The following is a 20141-nucleotide window of genomic DNA, read 5'->3' as shown; positions in this document are numbered from 1 at the left end:
AGAAGTTTTTTGTTTGTTTGTTTTTTTGTAAATTGTTTTGTTTAAATGTGAAAAAATAAACATTTGTTAAGAATACTGTTGTGTTTCAGACATTTTTTAGCTGAGCAGGGTGTATATAAAGTGGCTAGATCATGGTTTAGTTGAGGCTGACATGAATCAACCCAGACAGCAACATAGTGTCGGCCCAGATCCGGCCCACTTCTAGTACACGTGGATTCCACACGGCCCAGATGTGGGCCGGATCTGGGTCGACACTGTTGCTGTCTGGGAATTGTTTGGTCCTACAAAGGACCAGAATAGGGCCAGCTATAGTCATACATTTGGCTGAGATATGGCTATGCCATGGGTCATATGTGGCCCGAGTTCTGGCAACCAGACCTGGTCCAGAATAGGGCCAGCTATAGTCATACATTTGGCTGAGGTATGGCTATGCCATGGGCCATATGTGGCCCGAGTTCTGGCAACCAGACCTGGTCCAGTCATGTACCGTAATTCATTGCTGTATTTGGGCCAAGTGAAAGTGGGTTGTGTGGCCCGTCACTGGGCCAAACCAATTTTGCTATGTGGGTTGTTTCTGAAATGTCTACATAAAGAATTGTTAATGTGCCTGTGACTTTTCTTTCCAAAGATTTTCTACATTTTGCTTCAACAAATGTCAACTACAAAGCATGACACGGGCAGCTATGCTTACAAAAAAGTATGACATTATGGATTGTTGTGTGTATTCCACATATCTTAACAGTAGGCTTCAAAGAGATTGTGGAAGTCCTTTCTGCTTTTGGCTCCGATGTATGCGCTAAAATGTCACGTAAACTTTAAAGCCCACAAAATTCAACTAGGCAAAACCCTTTTAGAGGAGAGGCGCAGCAGAATGGAATGCCGATTGAGTTTCCATAAACCGTTAAGACTATATTTTCAGAGATCATTTCTATAGTTCTTTGCTTGGAAATGTGTTTCGAAAGTGTTTGTCTTCCAACCCACGATGAAGAGTAATGATGCTCCTTTCTGAGCGTGAATTGGGCGCAGAGCAGCGACTTTGGTTGTGAGCTCTGTGTCGTTGATGAACGTTCTGTATTGCTTTTTGCAATATTGAAGAAAGGAGTATGTTCTGAGTGGTGTTTGGCATTTAAGTCTCATTTTGGAATTTCTTTGTGTTTGCATCTGTAGGTCCCAAGCAGAAAACTTTGTTGAAAGGCAGAACCGTTTGCAATGACGCAGGACTGTGTGTTGTGTAAGACAGCAGTTGCAAAAAGTGGGTTTTATGGTAAAGAGTGCTCTGGATATGTGCTCAGTTTGAGGTCAGCCATTGCAAGTTTTCCAAGAACGCAATCAAAGTCAAGTGTCTGAAATGCCTACGTTAGCAATTGTTGGTAGGTGCGGGACTTTTTCGTTGGACGTCAACTCTTTGTCGTTGATGAAGTTTCTGTGTAGCTTTTGTCGATGTTGAAGAAAGGGGTATATAATCTGAGTGTTGTTTGACATTTGTGCCTTTTGAGAAAGTGGATTGTTTTAGAAGCTTTTCTGAAATGCGTTGTGGCAATCCAATATTGGAAACAGGAGCCCAGGACCAATGGAGCAGCTCCCGGCTAGGACAAGACATCAATCTTGAGCATTTCCACCAACTCACATTCCAAACTTGGAACCACCCACAGCTGTAGGCAATGATGGCCTAATGGAGGTCACCGTACAATTGGGAACTCTGCTACACTCAAGGCTAGATGGTTCTAAGGACAGAATCCTTCAGTATGAGGTGCTGAAGCACACGTTGGCCAAGAGAGAACCGGCTGAAGAGTAAGAAGACAGAGACAGACTTGCAACATCTTCTTTTTAATGATTTTGCCTTTCTTCAGTTGTGTCTTCCCCCTTTAAGGTGGCCTAGCGTTGAAACAGACGTGGGGAACAAAGCCGCCACTGAAACCACAGCCCGGAAGGAACCTAAGTTCCAGTTTACATTCCTAAGTTCTTGGCTAAATAAAAGATCATTTCTGTTAACCCTGCTCCCGTCTCTCTTGTGGTTGTGTTTTGTGGCAGCTTAAACCTCTCCTCGTCTTGGGGCCCGTGTCACGGCGTCCTTTGAATAAAGCGAACGTTGTCTCATCCGAGATGCAATACCGCATCACTGCAAAAATTTTAAATGTTTGCAGCGATGTGGTATTGCATCTCGGATAAGACAGCAGATACGAAAATCAGGTGCTATTGAAAAAACGGGCCTGACACGGGTTCATTTCACATTTCGATGTCAGCCATAGCATGTTTTCTAAGTGCACGACCGACGTCAGCTTGTTTCTGAAATGTCTACATAAAGAATTGTTAATGTGCCTGTGACTTTTCTTTTCAAAGATTTTCTACATTTAGCTTTAACAAATGTAAACTACAAAGCATGACACGGGCAGCTATGCTTACAAAAAAGTATGACATTATGGATTGTTGTGTGTATTCCACATATCTTAACCCCCTGGGGTCGGCTATCGCGCCGGCGCGATTGTCTCGCTTTTTTTTTTATCAGTGCAAAAGAGACTCAAAATACTCGGTTGATTTTGATCTTACATATAAGTGTGACACATCATTAGATCCTGTTAAGTTTCAATTTTTTTTGTGGATACTCACAATAAAAACAAAGTGTTGTGCTTTTCACCAAATAAAGAAAAACAAACATGATGCGAGTTCTGCGTTCTCTCTGTCAGTGAAGTCCATTCTGAAACGCGTCCTAAGATTAACTGTAACTCCGCGATTACTTGTCACACAGGCACGAGAGATTTTTCTTTATGAAGCTTGAATTCTCTTCTTTTAAATGAAGTAATTTATATAAAAAACAAATATTCTCAGTTTATGCTATCTGTATGAAAAGAGAGTGCTATCAGTATTTTTTTCCTCAGCTCATTACACTTCATTACGCATTAATCTGACACGCCCACGGAGGACGCGCGCTATTCAAACGCAAATCTCGAGGCAAGCCATGACAATGCCCACATCAGCCGTTCCACCGCGGCGGTAAAATGTGTGGTGTATTTGCTGCCTTTTACCGCTAAGAGGCGCTACAATCATAGACTCTGAAAAGTGTTCGTTTATTCCGGTTTATTCTCTCTATTGCGTAATCTGCTGCCGCACGCGGCTGATTCAGAGCGATTGAAAGCTGGTAGCAGATGAATTCAACAAGTGAAACGTAGTTAAAATAATTCATAATCACAATACTGAAATTAGGCTACTGAAATGTAATTGAATAAATAATGAAAACATTTCAACATAAAACATTGCAAATTGCAATAAAAACATTTAGGCTTCATCAATGAGGCTTTACAACTGTAACATCGTACAGACGGTAGCTCAGTGATCAACGCATCAATACGAGCTTCGAGGATCTTCAATCGACCCGAGATCGAATCTCAATGTAGCATGCCTACATGTTGTCCTACAGCGTTTATATTTTACCACCTTGATGCTTAAATAGGTAACTGTTTATAACTGTTTACTTATTTAAAGTCAAGAGTTTTGTTTAATTATCATTACAACATAAATTTGCTACATTCCTGTAGAACCGCAGCCGCTGCACAAACGACAAAAACTGATGAAGGAAGATTGTCAGCCGATTGCATCAGAAAATGAAAATGAAGAAGCTCGTCTTTAGTCTGCTAAATTATTGTGTAATGTAAAAGAACACTAAAATTACTTAAGTTTGAAACCAAGTTCGAACATTTCAAGGTTTAAATAAAGTGTCTGGACAGTTTTTTTAAATTTAAAACAGGGTTGCATCGGGTTTAGAGTTTATTTCTTTTGCGATGCAAAATAAGAAACACTAGGCTAATCTTATTCTTGCGACATTTTAAATTTGTATTGCCAAAGAAATTACAGCTAAATTAAACAATTAAAACAGTACAAAACGAAAATTGTCCAAAGAAACATAAATAAATTAAAAACATGCGTTTCTCTTTGCCTCTCTCGCGCTGGATCTCTTTTTAACAAGTTTATTTAGTCTCCCTCGCTGCGCGCGCCGGGTCTCTCTCGAAATTAAACATTTCAGGGTAAAAACACATCATACAGCTGATAATAGGCCTACTGTATATGTCGCTGCGTGTCAGCCATACAAATCACGAAAAAATTATTTAGCCTTTAATTGTTGCTTCAAAGACACAGCATGCCTTGTTGAATTCACCTTACAATAACTTCAATTGAAATTTTGTGTGAAAAAAACTTTAAATAGGCTACAATAAATAAACTACAATATTTATAATTTAATAAGATATGGGGCCTACATTTGGACACAGATTTATCCTTACAATAATTTTGCCTGCTCATCAGTCTGGCTATCCGACACTCTCCATATGAAAGAGGAACATTAACACCTTTGTCCAGCAACTGTCCCTCCAACCCCCCACAGGCTATCGGAGTCTGAGGCCCCATCCACACTACTGCGTTTTAGTTTAGAAACGGATAATTAAAACGAATACGATCTCCGTCCACACCAGCGTTTTAGCTGCGTATTAGAATTGATCTCCGTCCACATTAAAACGACTGAAAGCGCGGATCACGTGACCATTCACCAACACTGGGCATGCGCGTGCCGGTGTAAACACAACTTCATTGATAAAATTATCCCACCATGCTCTGGGTTAACCCCAAACCGACGCTCCATGTACGGTCAACGCCGCCGCTACACACAGGAATTGTCACAGACCGCTCGAATAATAGCTTGACTCCGGCGCATGTAGGCAGTTATAGCGCTGTAAAATGCAGAATTTACTTGTACAACAGCTGCTAGCAAAGATATACGCCATGACTGATGACACCCAATCATAGAGCCGAGCGTGAGCCTCTACTACGTCATCGTTTCTAAAGTCCTCCGTCTTGACCCGTCTACACTAAAACGCCCTCCGGAGATTCAAAACGAAAAACGGATCGGCAGCGTTTCTAAACTTCTCCGTTTTGGGTCTCCGTTTTTGCCGTTTTAGTGTGGACGGGAGGTGCAAACGTAGCAAAAGGTCTTCGTTTTTAAACGAAAACGCAGTAGTGTGGACGGGGCCTCAGGCTGACTTAACACAAAGAGAAGTCGCAATTCACACTTAAATCGCTATTCTAGACAGTGTTGACAATGAAGGAATTAAATTATTTAAGTTACATGTAGCCTAGTGATATTTCTGTCATAAAAGTTTATTACTAAATATTTCATTATTTCAATAATTGATGAAATAAAACTGGTTTGGGCCAGCTTTTTCCAAGCAAAACTAAATATAATCTGAAAAAAACGCATGTTAATTTGTTGTCATGAACAAAATGTTCAACTCAATATTAAAGTCTACAGGGATCTTTGGATCCTTACAACCAGGCATGCAATTTGTGAATTAAGTTTTTATTTTATTTTGTATTATTCAAATAAATATCGAAACACTTCGTGGTAATGCTGCTAAATTAAATAACATTTATAGAATAATTATGAACTTAAATGAAACAATATCGCAACATTTCGACAAATACATTATTTGATCTGTTTTTACATTTTAATTCAGGGCGATTTAGCCTACATTTAATTAGAGCGAGATTTTCACCCTTGTCTTGTCATTTTCTCATTGGGAAGCGCTTACATTACATGTTTGAGTAGATCCTCTGTACCTCTCGTTTTCATATGGATTAGCCTACATAATCAGATAACATTTATTAGCCTAAATATTTAGACATTTAAAAGCTTTAGACATAGCCGATTTCTTATCGTGACTGAGCTGAAGTGGCTTTCGGTTCATTTTTGTGACGTGCAGTTCCCGGAGACAGAGACGACAGATATACTGTTTTTGTCGTTAGCCTAATATGAATACAAGTTTACAGTTTTGAACGATGTAAGCTACTCTACTCTTATCTGTATGACCAAAAAATTACGGAGTCGCCTATTAAGTTATTTTAGCTGTAATAATGAGAAAAATAAATTAATCTAAATGAACGCGCCGCCGCGTTTGTCGAACACTAACTCACCATGCCAGAATAAAACCCGACTTTAGAAAAATGCATAGGGCCACTCGGCGTGGTGTGCCAAAACACTTAATTATAAACTTCAATATTTCATTCAAAATAATCTCAACACGCTTTGTGAAATTTTGAAAAGCCGTGCATGCATTAAGGCCACTGGAACTAATGAACAACTGAAACGCTGGTTTTGATTTTATTGTTTGTCGTTTAAACGTGCCTGTTGCATATCTCTATTTTATATATTTGATATTGGTGAAGTAGCCTATAGGCTAGCATTGATTAGCTGTGGGGGGAGGGGTGTGGGGATTAAAATAATTCTGCAGAAGCAGGGATGTTTAGACCAGAAGGAAATCCCAGTCCCCCCTGGCAAATCACACTTTACTTAAAACCATGTTTTTAAAAACTCTAGGTTGTAGGGAACAGACCTCTCTGCCATGCGCGCGCACGCGGTTTGGAGCACAATATCTGTCTCGCATGCACGCTCGCTCTAGATAGATTACGGGATATTTTAACTAATTTGCGGTATAATAACTAGTCGATCACGAGTGGCTCAACAGGTAGATCTATAGATAAACTATATCTTTCAGGAATTTGACCGACCGGGTTGACACTTCAGCGTGAGAAATCGGGGGTGGCGTGAGAGCCTGGAATAAAAAAAAAAAAAAAAAAAAATATAGCCTATATATATACATAGGCTATAAATAATTTATTTTTTTACAGAACTGCTTTTGAAATTACGATTGGTAGCCTATTATTATACAGATGCAAAGTCGTTCTGTTGGATACTATTTTGTTCCTTAGTGTAAAATGGAAATGCATGATAATTGTATTTTATAAATATAAGCAAAAAAAAAAAACTGTATGGTGTAACAGAGTTTTAGAGCTAGACAAATCTCTCTGCAATAATAAATATAAAATTTACAGCAGACCATGTTTGTGCGGGATTTGAACCCGTGTCATCTTGATGATGAACCGTAAGTTCTACCGCTCGGCTCACTGAGAAATACCCAAACGTTTTTTTCTCACATGAGCGAGAAAACGTTTTGTCTTTAGCCTGTGAGTGTAGGCCTACTTTAGCCTTTTACAGTTTTAAAAGATTATATCTTATCTGTATGACCAACAATTTGTTGTAGGCTTATTTGGAAATTACCATAACTTGTAGTATTTCATCCTTAGGCTACTGTTAATAGACATTAGCCCCACTTACGTTTTGCTAAATGTCCCTTTGCGCCACCTGGCGGTCATTTCGCGTACGACTTTGAAATGCGACTGGTTTATTTTTACCGCGGTGGATGGCTAAAAATGGTATGTGGATGGCTAAAAGGTGTGACTAAAAATAAAATTCATTTATATTTTGATTGTTTGTATATATATATATATATATATATATATATATATGTGTGTGTGTGTGTGTGTGTGTGTATATAAATATTTATTTATTTATATATATAGTCCTTGCATTCTTTCTTGTGTGACACCCCTGAATGAAAGGCTCATTAGTATGCAGTCTGCTCAGGTGAGAACTGCCTAATTATTCATGAGGGGGTTGGGCCGTTCCGCCAATCCGCATATTGCCTTTGCAAACAAAAAAAATGTTTTTCACAATTTAAAACAATCTATTGTGTAAAATCTATCTAGCTTTGGTTCACAGGAGTTTGAGCATCACCATGGTACATCGATAAGAATGGAGAAGGGACAAAGGATTCCGTTTAAGCCATTTATTGCCACTGTTCACACATGTGGAGCAACGTGAGATGATTAGGCTTGACGGTTATGGTTTTTTTTTATCACGCACAACCATGGATAGTATCTGAATCACAGAGACTGAGGGTCCTCACATGTGGTTTGTGTTGCTGCCAGGCAGAACAAAGGAATGGGTGGGGCTTATAAAGTGAACCATTGATTAGGAGGAAGTGAGATCAGGTGAGATTGGGTGGGTCCTTGCCATGGAAACAAGCAGAGGGCTACTGAATAGTATGACTCTATTCTACAGCCGCCCCCAAATCCCATAGGGATTTGCTCTCCCAAGAGTCATACTAAGAGGAGTGATCTGGAGGATCATCGGGGATGGCAGGGAGTTTAATCAGTCGAGAAACTGGGCGGACATAAGATCTGTTCCCTACCATTACTTCCGCCGTCCTGACCTGACCATCCTTACTTGGAAAAACCTTTGTAATGCAACCAACAGTCCAAAGGGCCCTAGGCAATTGTGGGTCCATGATCATAACCACTGTATTAAGCTGCAAATTCTCTTTGTGTGTTTGCCACTTTTGTCTGCATTGAAGATGGGGGAGGTAGCGCTTAATAAAATGGGCCCAAAAGTGATCTGCCAACACCTGGCTATGACGCCACTGCCGGCGACTAAGGAGGTCAGAGCTCGGATAGGAGACCAAAGGCAGGGAGGAATCTCGCCGCCCCATCAGAAGAAGATTTGGGGTAACTGGGTCAGGATCGGCAATGTCCGAGGATGCGTAGCCAAGAGGCTTAGAGTTAAGGATGTTTTCAACTTCTATCAACAAAGTGTGCAGGACTTCTACTGTCACCAGCTGGGCGCCTAGGGAGCTCTGCAGGGCCTGTTTGACAGAACGAATCTCTCTTTCCCATATTCCTCCAAAATGAGGGGCATAGGGAGGGTTGAAATGGAATTGAATCCTTTGTTGATGGAGTTGGACTTGCAGGGATGGACTGAGTGCTATGAAGGCCTCCCTAAGTTCCCTCTCTCCTCCCTTAAAGTTAGTACCCTGGTCCGACCAGATTTCGAAGGGAGTGCCCCTACGGGCTGTAAAACGGCGTAGGGCCAGGAGGAAAGAATCTGTATCGAGACTACAGAGGAGGTCCAAGTGCACACAGCGAGTCGTTAGACACTTAAATATAATGCCCCACCGCTTCTCGGTCCGACGTCCAAGCTTGACATTATAAGGTCCAAAACAATCCATACCCGTTGAGTAGAAGGCAGGCTTGTACAACTGGAGACGAGCTATAGGAAGGTCTGCCATCCTGGGGACAACGGGCCTTGCACGCCACCGTTGGCACTGGGCACAACCACGTTGATATTTCCGTATTGCCTCTCTCCCTCTCAAAATCCAGAACCGCCTGCGGAGCTCTGCAAATACTCTCTCTGGGCCAGGATGTTTCAGTCTTTCATCATATTCCTGGATGAGCAGCTTAGACACTGGATGCTTGGGATCGAGGACAATGGGATGAATGGCGTTAGGTTCCTGTTCAACCTGCCGTAACCTGCCTCCGACCCGAATAAGACCTGTGTCCGTACAAACTTCGGGTGCAAGGGTGAGTAGGCGACTAGTTGACAATAGGGGTTTTTTGGCCTTGATATAGGTGAGGTCTTCTCCAAAGCTATCCATCTGTGCCTGTCTCAGAATTTCTGTCTCTACCTGAAGATAATCTGCTGGAGTTGAGGTTACCTGAGCGTTTGGGGGGTGCTTCAACTGGACAGAAGCATCAAGGAGGGCTTGATAAGTTCCATAAAGGCTGAAGTCTGGGACCGACCTGATAGTGCCAACTGCTCCACAAAAGGAAGGTTTAATTTCAAGGTGATGTTGATCTCCATTGTTGGAGCCATCAGGGGGTTGAGGCCAGGTACCAGGGGGTTGAGAAAGGAAATGAGGGCCTTGGCTCCACCGGTTGGGCCGTTGGAGCTCTCCAAGGGCTTTACCCCTCGTAAGGTCATCAGCTGGATTATCGGCTGTATTGACGTACCTCCAGTCTTGGCAGTTAGTAAGTTCTTGTATCTCAGACACTCTAGTACCAACGAAGACCTTAAAGCGGCATGAATCGGTCCGCAACCAAGTAAGTACAGTGGTTGAATCTGACCAAAGGATGGTACGTCTGATAGGGAGAGTCAGTTCTGTTCTGAGAAAGTCACAAAGACGGGAACCAACTAATGCAGCACAGAGCTCTAATCTAGGAATGGACTGCTGTTTCTTTGGTGCCACACGAGATTTAGCAAGCAAGAAGGCTACTTGAACTTGGTTCCCACCCTCCGACCGAAGGTATGCCACTGCACCATAAGCAGATTCCGATGCATCACAAAATATGTGAAGATCTTGTGTAGAGGGCAGTGGGGCACTGATAGACGTATAACATCGAGGCATGGTTACTGTCGGGAGAATTGACAGTTCATCACTCCAGGAGTTCCAAGCAGAAAGTAGGTCACAGGGTAATAAGGGATCATCCCAATCCCGTCGCTTGTCCCACAGCCGCTGGACTAGGACCTTTGCCCTGGTCGTATAAGGGATAAGGTACCCTAAGGGGTCATAGAGGCTGGCAAGGACATGGTAAATGTACCGCATTGTTATGGTGGATGATTCTGTTGCCTGGCCTCTGTAACCGAGACGATCTGTCTGGCAATTCCACAGCAGCCCAAGAGTACATTCCGTTGAGGGCATAGTATCTCTAGAGAGCCAGAACTCACTATTTTTAGATCTTGCTTCTGGTGGTAAGTGACTGATGACCATCGGGTCATTACTGGCCCACTGTCGAATGTTAAAGCCTCCAGTGGACAAAATTGACCTCAACTGATCGAGAGTCTGACGGGCCATAGCAACTGTGGGGTAGCTTTGAAGGCAGTTATCAACGTAGAATCCCCTCTCTACTGAATGGCGCACCGAATCATTCGGCTGAGTATGATTTTCGATGTGCCTTTGAAGGGCAAAGATAGCACAACAGGGGCTACAAGTAGTCCCAAAGGGAAGGACTTGCCATTCGTAGATGGTTGGAGGGGCATCCTTCCTCTTGTCCCGCCAAAGAAAACGAAGGAGGGGCTTGTCTTTGGTCAAAAGCTGGACTTGATGAAACATGCCCTGTATGTCGCCACTAATGGCGACAGCATGTTCTCGAAAACGGAGTAAGACTCCAAGGAGGGAAGGCCCCAGTGTAGGTCCAGGTAGTAAGATCTTGTTCAAGTTTTGGCCTCGATAGTCAAACGAACAGTCAAAAACAAGGCGATTCTTATCATTATGTGTCACCATGTGATGGGGTATATACCAGGCCTCAGCTGAGCCTTCAGCTTCCTCTGTCGTAATCATTTTAACATGACCTGCCTGTTCAAGTTTGGAGACCTCAGTGTTATAGGCTGCTGCTTTCTTAGGATCCTTCGCCAACTTGGATTCAATGGCACGCAGTCGGGCCATGGTGGCCTGTGGAGGGGCCTTTAAGGGGGGCGCATCTGGGATCCTCAAGAGGGGTGTCGCATAGCGATAGACTCCATCCACTAGAACTCTCTTTGTGGCTACCTCAAGCAAATTCACTGCCTGATTGTCCAGCTTGGACCGAGTGGCTGCCTTTTCATTTCGACTGGGAATTGTGTCCAATTGCCAGAGCCTTTCCACATTTTGATACAACTCATCACATCGAGAGGCAATGGAGGTATGGAAGCATGTAGCAACAGAAGGGAGAGATTCAATCTCCCCCGTTGGACCTTGCAATGTCCAGCCCAGACGAGTCTTAACAGCTGCTGGTGCTCCTGATGGACCGAATCGAACTGGGGCAATAGGTGAAATCAAGTGATTATGGTCTGAACCAATTAAAAGTAGTGGGGTGACCTTATGCATTGGTGTCAATGGCAGTCCAGATAAGTGTCTATATTTTCGTTGAAGGGAAAGAACAGGGTGTGTGTGCTCCGACAAGGCAAGTCGATCAGCAGTAAAGGCATGGTTAATATCGAGTTCACCAGAACTTGAAGCAGAGCTCACCTTGAAGGAAACGGTAGCCCCCTGGAGGATCTCCACTCCTTGTCTCACAGTTCTGAGCGCTAAATCCTCTGGTTCTCCATCAAGCTGTAGGCTGTGAGCTGCTGATTGCAAAAGGATAGTTCTTTCTGAACCATCATCCAGGAGGGCGAACGTCTCCATGGTGCGTCTGCCATTTCGCAAGATGACTTTAACCAGCTTCAAAAGGACTTGACCAGTATGACTTGGGCGATCTAGATACAGGGTGTGAGCTGTGGAATTAACAAGGTAGGAATTTGTATCAGGTTTCTTGTTAATTTCGCAGAGTATTTGTAGATGTCTCCGCTTACATATATTACAGTCTCTGTTTAGTGTGCACTTAGCTGCAACATGTGGTCGGGCACAGCGCCAACACCTCCTATTTTCCTTGATCCATCCTATAACTTGTTGTTTGCTGAGGGCTTTAAAATCAGCACAGTGACTTATGTGATGACTTGAAGAGCTACAGTAGGCACACGAAGACCTTAAAGGCATTTGGGGATCCCCACGCTCACTGATGCCGTTTGCTCCGTGGAGTATAGTTGTAGTTGCTTGAGTAGAAGCAAATGGTCGGTGTACTCGAGAGGGATTTGGACCTGTGTAATCCCGCCTGGGTTGACAACGGGACTCTACTTGCAGCCATTCAGAGAGGTCGATGAGGGCATAGTTGGCATCTACTTGGTTCCTGTGCATATGGCGTTTAAAGCGGCTAACCTGTTCGTTCGGGAGTTTCTCCAATAGCCTGTCTACATGTGAGCCACAGAGGAGTTCAGCAGTGCCTTGGCTAGCCATAGTTCTTAACAGCCCAACTAGTGCTTGGACTCGCAGGGCAAAGACATCTAGGGCATGACCATCTCCGGGGCGTACAGGAGGAAGGGCCATGATATTCCTCAGTTCTTTAAGTACCAACTGGCGTGGTTGGCCATAGCGTTCATCTAGTGCCCTCAAGGCTTCGGTGAATGGCTGGGGCGCATATGAATAGGCTAAAGCCAAACGTCTGGCCTGGTCCACCTTCAGATGGTCGAGAAGAATGTGATACTTAAATTCCTCAGTTTCATGTGGATCCAGTAGGTTGGTCAGTGCCATTCGCAACATTCTATATTGCACCTCATCCTCTCTGGTAAGGTCAGGAAACTTAGGAGGCTCAACTGGTCTGTAACGCCTATGCCTGTCAGCAGGGGGTGCTGCAGCTCCTCCGAGAGAATACATGGGTCTGGACTGTAGAGGAACAGGAGGTAGAGGAGGTGCAAGCTGATGCCGGGCTAGTTGATGCAAGAGGTCTGATTGATGGACTGAAGGAAAAGGGCGATTTTGTGAGTAAAGGGGGCGTGAAACTACCTGAGTGAGCTCTGATACTTCATTTCCTCTTCGAGGGTTTCTGGGCTGAGCCATAGCTAAGGCTGTAGGTTCATGGCAAAGAGCTGGCGGTGGTGGGGGTGACCCCACTGTCATCTGATTTCGTTCATGTGAGTGATCGTCTTGTTGACTGGTTGCAGAGGAATAGCTGCCTTCTGGGCTTGAAGCTTCATGTCTCTCCATGAGACGCTGCAACATCCTTCCTTGCTGCTTCACCATTGTCACGGTTTCAAGTAACTGTTTAACTATGTCAGCTTGGCTCAGTTCTGGAGTGCCGTCTTGCTGTCTGGTGGCAAATGTAGATGGAAATGGTCTGGTGACGGGGGTAGGAGGTGGTGGAGTCTCACTAGGATTAATATAGCGTATTCTGTTTTCAGAGTGCTCAGGATTCTCTTCCTCATCATCTACTTGAAGTTCTTCCTGTTGACCCTCATGTGGAACATGTCTGCAATCTGGGTTGGTAACTCTATTCTCATAGCCAACTTCATAGTCCTCCAGGCGCTTGGGTGGACGAATCTTGCGTCGAGGATTAAGTGCTCCATGGGTTAGAGGTGAGTTCCCTTCAGCCATGACAATGCTCAGGCTCCGGCTCGAAGGACCACTTGTAAAATCTATCTAGCTTTGGTTCACAGGAGTTTGAGCATCACCATGGTACATCGATAAGAATGGAGAAGGGACAAAGGATTCCGTTTAAGCCATTTATTGCCACTGTTCACACATGTGGAGCAACGTGAGATGATTAGGCTTGACGGTTATGGTTTTTTTTTATCACGCACAACCATGGATAGTATCTGAATCACAGAGACTGAGGGTCCTCACATGTGGTTTGTGTTGCTGCCAGGCAGAACAAAGGAATGGGTGGGGCTTATAAAGTGAACCATTGATTAGGAGGAAGTGAGATCAGGTGAGATTGGGTGGGTCCTTGCCATGGAAACAAGCAGAGGGCTACTGAATAGTATGACTCTATTCTACATATTGTTTTATGTGAATGATTAGGCAGAATGATTTTCAGATCAATTTGAAGCAAAAACTCTAGGCGACAACATCCACTAGTCAAAAGTCTTGTGGACAGATATTTAGTATGTTATTTGTGGCCTTATATTAGAAACTTTATTTTTTAGTTTTTTCAATAACCACGCATAAACAATATTCTCTCAAAGTACATACAATGTACATAGATGTTGCTTACATATTATGGTAGCCCTGTGTGTGCTATATAGAGTGTAATTTCACCTGTGCCATTAATATGTTTATAAGCAACTGAAAAAAGCACAAATGTCAGAGCATGCCAAAACATCTCAAGGACCCCGAAAACACCTCAGACCCCAGAGGGTTAAAGCCCACAAAATTCAACTAGGCAAAACCCTTTTAGAGGAGAGGCGCAGCAGAATGGAATGCCGATTGAGTTTCCATAAACCTTTAAGACTATATTTTCAGGGATCATTTCTATAGTTCTTTGCTTGGAAATGTGTTTCGAAAGTGTTTGTCTCCCAACCCACGATGAAGAGTAATGATGCTCCTTTCTGAGCGTGAATTGGGCGCAGAGCAGCGACTTTGGTTGTGAGCTCTGTGTCGTTGATGAACGTTCTGTATTGCTTTTTGCAATATTGAAGAAAGGAGTATGTTCTGAGTGGTGTTTAGCATTTAAGTCTCATTTTGGAATTTCTTTGTTTTTGCATCTGTAGGTCCCATGCAGAAAACTTTGTTGAAAGGCAGAACCGTTTGCAATGATGCAGGACTGTGTGTTGTGTAAGACAGCAATTGCAAAAAGTGGGTTTTATGGTAAAGAGTGCTCTGGATATGTGCTCAGTTTGAGGTCAGCCATTGCAAGTTTTCCAAGAACGCAATCAAAGTCAAGTGTCTGAAATGCCTACGTTAGCAATTGTTGGTAGGTGCGGGACTTTTTCGTTGGACGTCAACTCTGTGTCGTTGATGAAGTTTCTGTGTAGCTTTTGTCGATGTTGAAGAAAGGGGTATATAATCTGAGCGTTGTTTGACATTTGTGCCTTTTGAGAAAGTGGATTGTTTTAGAAGCTTTTCTGAAATGCGTTGTGGCAATCCAATATTGGAAACAGGAGCCCAGGACCAATGGAGCAGCTCCCGGCTAGGACAAGACATCAATCTTGAGCATTTCCACCAACTCACATTCCAAACTTGGAACCACCCACAGCTGTAGGCAATGATGGCCTAATGGAGGTCACCGTACAATTGGGAACTCTGCTACACGCAAGGCTAGATGGTTCTAAGTACAGAATCCTTCAGTATGAGGTGCTGAAGCACACGTTGGCCAAGAGAGAACCGGCTGAAGAGTAAGAAGACAGAGACAGACTTGCAACATCTTCTTTTTAATGATTTTGCCTTTCTTCAGTTGTGTCTTCCCCCTTTAAGGTGGCCTAGCGTTGAAACAGACGTGGGGAACAAAGCCGCCACTGATACCACAGCCCGGAAGGAACCTAAGTTCCAGTTTACATTCCTAAGTTCTTGGCTAAATAAAAGATCATTTCTGTTAACCCTGCTCCCGTCTCTCTTGTGGTTGTGTTTTGTGGCAGCTTAAACCTCTCCTCGTCTTGGGGCCCGTGTCACGGCGTCCCTTGAATAAAGCGAACGTTGTCTCATCCGAGATGCAATACCGCATCACTGCAAAAACTTGAAATGTTTGCAGCGATGTGGTATTGCATCTCGGATAAGACAGCAGATACGAAAATCAGGTGCTATTGAAAAAACGGGCCTGACACAGGTTCATTTCACATTTCGATGTCAGCCATAGCATGTTTTCTAAGTGCACGACCGACGTCAGCTTGTTTCTGAAATGTCTACATAAAGAATTGTTAATGTGCCTGTGACTTTTCTTTTCAAAGATTTTCTACATTTAGCTTCAACAAATGTCAACTACAAAGCATGACACGGGCAGCTATGATTACAAAAAAGTATGTAATTATGGATTGTTGTGTGTATTCCACATATCTTAACAGTAGGCTTCAAAGAGATTGTGGAAGTCCTTTCTGCTTTTGGCTCCGATGTATGCGCTAAAATGTCACGTAAACTTTAAAGCCCACAAAATTCAACTAGGCAAAACCCTTTTAGAGGAGAGGCGCAGCAGAATGGAATGCCGATTGAGTTTCCATAAACCGTTAAGACTATATTTTCAGGGATCATTTCTATAGTTCTTTGCTTGGAAATGTGTTTCGAAAGTGTTTGTCTCCCAACCCACGATGAAGAGTAATGATGCTCCTTTCTGAGCGTGAATTGGGCGCAGAGCAGCGACTTTGGTTGTGACCTCTGTGTCGTTGATGAACGTTATGTATTGCTTTTTGCAATATTGAAGAAAGGAGTGTGTTCTGATTGGTGTTTGGCATTTAAGTCTCATTTTGGAATTTCTTTGTTTTTGCATCTGTAGGTCCCATGCAGAAAACTTTGTTAAAAGGCAGAACCGTTTGCAATGACGCAGGACTGTGTGTTGTGTAAGACAGCAGTTGCAAAAAGTGGGTTTTATGGTAAAGAGTGCTCTGGATATGTGCTCAGTTTGAGGTCAGCCATTGCAAGTTTTCCAAGAACGCAATCAAAGTCAAGTGTCTGAAATGCCTACGTTAGCTATTGTTGGTAGGTGCGGGACTTTTTCGTTGGACGTCAACTCTGTGTCGTTGATGAAGTTTCTGTGTAGCTTTTGTCGATGTTGAAGAAAGGGGTATATAATCTGAGCGTTGTTTGACATTTGTGCCTTTTGAGAAAGTGGATTGTTTTAGAAGCTTTTCTGAAATGCGTTGTGGCAATCCAATATTGGAAACAGGAGCCCAGGACCAATGGAGCAGCTCCCGGCTAGGACAAGACATCAATCTTGAGCATTTCCACCAACTCACATTCCAAACTTGGAACCACCCACAGCTGTAGGCAATGATGGCCTAATGGAGGTCACCGTACAATTGGGAACTCTGCTACACGCAAGGCTAGATGGTTCTAAGTACAGAATCCTTCAGTATGAGGTGCTGAAGCACACGTTGGCCAAGAGAGAACCGGCTGAAGAGTAAGAAGACAGAGACAGACTTGCAACATCTTCTTTTTAATGATTTTGCCTTTCTTCAGTTGTGTCTTCCCCCTTTAAGGTGGCCTAGCGTTGAAACAGACGTGGGGAACAAATACCACTGCCACTGCTTTTGGCTCCGATGTATGCGCTAAAATGTCACGTAAACTTTAAAGCCCACAAAATTCAACTAGGCAAAACCCTTTTAGAGGAGAGGCGCAGCAGAATGGAATGCCGATTGAGTTTCCATAAACCGTTAAGACTATATTTTCTGGGATCATTTCTATAGTTTTTTGCTTGGAAATGTGTTTCGAAAGTGTTTGTCTCCCAACCCACAATGAAGAGTAATGATGCTCCTTTCTGAGCGTGAATTGGGCGCAGAGCAGCGACTTTGGTTGTGATATCTGTGTCGTTGATGAACGTTATGTATTGCTTTTTGCAATATTGAAGAAAGGAGTGTGTTCTGAGTGGTGTTTGGCATTTAAGTCTCATTTTGGAATTTCTTTGTTTTTTGCATCTGTAGGTCCCATGCAGAAAACTTTGTTGAAAGGCAGAACTGTTTGATATGACGCAGGACTGTGTGTTGTGTAAGACAGCAGTTGCAAAAAGTGGGTTTTATGGTAAAGAGTGCTCTGGATATGTGCTCAGTTTGAGGTCAGCCATTGCAAGTTTTCCAAGAACGCAATCAAAGTCAAGTGTCTGAAATGCCTACGTTAGCAATTGTTGGTAGGTGCGGGACTTTTTCGTTGGACGTCAACTCTGTGTCGTTGATGAAGTTTCTGTGTAGCTTTTGTCGATGTTGAAGAAAGGGGTATATAATCTGAGCGTTGTTTGACATTTGTGCCTTTTGAGAAAGTGGATTGTTTTAGAAGCTTTTCTGAAATGCGTTGTGGCAATCCAATATTGGAAACAGGAGCCCAGGACCAATGGAGCAGCTCCCGGCTAGGACAAGACATCAATCTTGAGCATTTCCACCAACTCACATTCCAAACTTGGAACCACCCACAGCTGTAGGCAATGATGGCCTAATGGAGGTCACCGTACAATTGGGAACTCTGCTACACGCAAGGCTAGATGGTTCTAAGTACAGAATCCTTCAGTATGAGGTGCTGAAGCACACGTTGGCCAAGAGAGAACCGGCTGAAGAGTAAGAAGACAGAGACAGACTTGCAACATCTTCTTTTTAATGATTTTGCCTTTCTTCAGTTGTGTCTTCCCCCTTTAAGGTGGCCTAGCGTTGAAACAGACGTGGGGAACAAAGCCGCCACTGATACCACAGCCCGGAAGGAACCTAAGTTCCAGTTTACATTCCTAAGTTCTTGGCTAAATAAAAGATCATTTCTGTTAACCCTGCTCCCGTCTCTCTTGTGGTTGTGTTTTGTGGCAGCTTAAACCTCTCCTCGTCTTGGGGCCCGTGTCACGGCGTCCCTTGAATAAAGCGAACGTTGTCTCATCCGAGATGCAATACCGCATCACTGCAAAAACTTGAAATGTTTGCAGCGATGTGGTATTGCATCTCGGATAAGACAGCAGATACGAAAATCAGGTGCTATTGAAAAAACGGGCCTGACACAGGTTCATTTCACATTTCGATGTCAGCCATAGCATGTTTTCTAAGTGCACGACCGACGTCAGCTTGTTTCTGAAATGTCTACATAAAGAATTGTTAATGTGCCTGTGACTTTTCTTTTCAAAGATTTTCTACATTTAGCTTCAACAAATGTCAACTACAAAGCATGACACGGGCAGCTATGATTACAAAAAAGTATGTAATTATGGATTGTTGTGTGTATTCCACATATCTTAACAGTAGGCTTCAAAGAGATTGTGGAAGTCCTTTCTGCTTTTGGCTCCGATGTATGCGCTAAAATGTCACGTAAACTTTAAAGCCCACAAAATTCAACTAGGCAAAACCCTTTTAGAGGAGAGGCGCAGCAGAATGGAATGCCGATTGAGTTTCCATAAACCGTTAAGACTATATTTTCAGGGATCATTTCTATAGTTCTTTGCTTGGAAATGTGTTTCGAAAGTGTTTGTCTCCCAACCCACGATGAAGAGTAATGATGCTCCTTTCTGAGTGTGAATTGGGCGCAGAGCAGCGACTTTGGTTGTGACCTCTGTGTCGTTGATGAACGTTATGTATTGCTTTTTGCAATATTGAAGAAAGGAGTGTGTTCTGATTGGTGTTTGGCATTTAAGTCTCATTTTGGAATTTCTTTGTTTTTGCATCTGTAGGTCCCATGCAGAAAACTTTGTTGAAAGGCAGAACCGTTTGCAATGACGCAGGACTGTGTGTTGTGTAAGACAGCAGTTGCAAAAAGTGGGTTTTATGGTAAAGAGTGCTCTGGATATGTGCTCAGTTTGAGGTCAGCCATTGCAAGTTTTCCAAGAACGCAATCAAAGTCAAGTGTCTGAAATGCCTACGTTAGCTATTGTTGGTAGGTGCGGGACTTTTTCGTTGGACGTCAACTCTGTGTCGTTGATGAAGTTTCTGTGTAGCTTTTGTCGATGTTGAAGAAAGGGGTATATAATCTGAGCGTTGTTTGACATTTGTGCTTTTTGAGAAAGTGGATTGTTTTAGAAGCTTTTCTGAAATGCGTTGTGGCAATCCAATATTGGAAACAGGAGCCCAGGACCAATGGAGCAGCTCCCGGCTAGGACAAGACATCAATCTTGAGCATTTCCACCAACTCACATTCCAAACTTGGAACCACCCACAGCTCTAGGCAATGATGGCCTAATGGAGGTCACCGTACAATTGGGAACTCTGCTACACTCAAGGCTAGATGGTTCTAAGTACAGAATCCTTCAGTATGAGGTGCTGAAGCACACGTTGGCCAAGAGAGAACCGGCTGAAGAGTAAGAAGACAGAGACAGACTTGCAACATCTTCTTTTTAATGATTTTGCCTTTCTTCAGTTGTGTCTTCCCCCTTTCAGGTGGCCTAGCGTTGAAACAGACGTGGGGAACAAAGCCGCCACTGATACCACAGCCCGGAAGGAACCTAAGTTCCAGTTTACATTCCTAAGTTCTTGGCTAAATAAAAGATCATTTCTGTTAACCCTGCTCCCGTCTCTCTTGTGGTTGTGT

At 43.3% G+C, this 20141-nt stretch overlaps 5 non-coding genes across 5 annotated transcripts; all 5 read left to right on the top strand.

The window, feature by feature from the left end:
• The first annotated feature begins 903 nt into the window (after positions 1-903).
• On the top strand, positions 904-1117 carry LOC130069966 (small nucleolar RNA U3). The gene has a single exon (XR_008803824.1). It is a non-coding gene; the product is annotated as a small nucleolar RNA U3 (small nucleolar RNA).
• A 13338-nt stretch (positions 1118-14455) lies between these two features.
• On the top strand, positions 14456-14669 carry LOC130102395 (small nucleolar RNA U3). Its single transcript, XR_008809212.1, has one exon. It is a non-coding gene; the product is annotated as a small nucleolar RNA U3 (small nucleolar RNA).
• A 1498-nt stretch (positions 14670-16167) lies between these two features.
• On the top strand, positions 16168-16381 carry LOC130095011 (small nucleolar RNA U3). Its single transcript, XR_008808035.1, has one exon. It is a non-coding gene; the product is annotated as a small nucleolar RNA U3 (small nucleolar RNA).
• A 929-nt stretch (positions 16382-17310) lies between these two features.
• Positions 17311-17524, top strand: LOC130095066 (small nucleolar RNA U3). Its single transcript, XR_008808047.1, has one exon. It is a non-coding gene; the product is annotated as a small nucleolar RNA U3 (small nucleolar RNA).
• Positions 17525-19023: 1499 nt separating this feature from the next.
• On the top strand, positions 19024-19237 carry LOC130095231 (small nucleolar RNA U3). The gene has a single exon (XR_008808072.1). It is a non-coding gene; the product is annotated as a small nucleolar RNA U3 (small nucleolar RNA).
• Positions 19238-20141: the final 904 nt, after the last annotated feature.

This window comes from Rhinichthys klamathensis, unplaced genomic scaffold (assembly GCF_029890125.1).
Source record: "Rhinichthys klamathensis goyatoka isolate OS25496 unplaced genomic scaffold, OSU_Roscu_1.1 h1tg000001l_1, whole genome shotgun sequence".
Classification (NCBI taxonomy): domain Eukaryota; kingdom Metazoa; phylum Chordata; class Actinopteri; order Cypriniformes; family Leuciscidae; genus Rhinichthys; species Rhinichthys klamathensis.
This window is presented reverse-complemented; position numbering and strand designations above follow the sequence as displayed.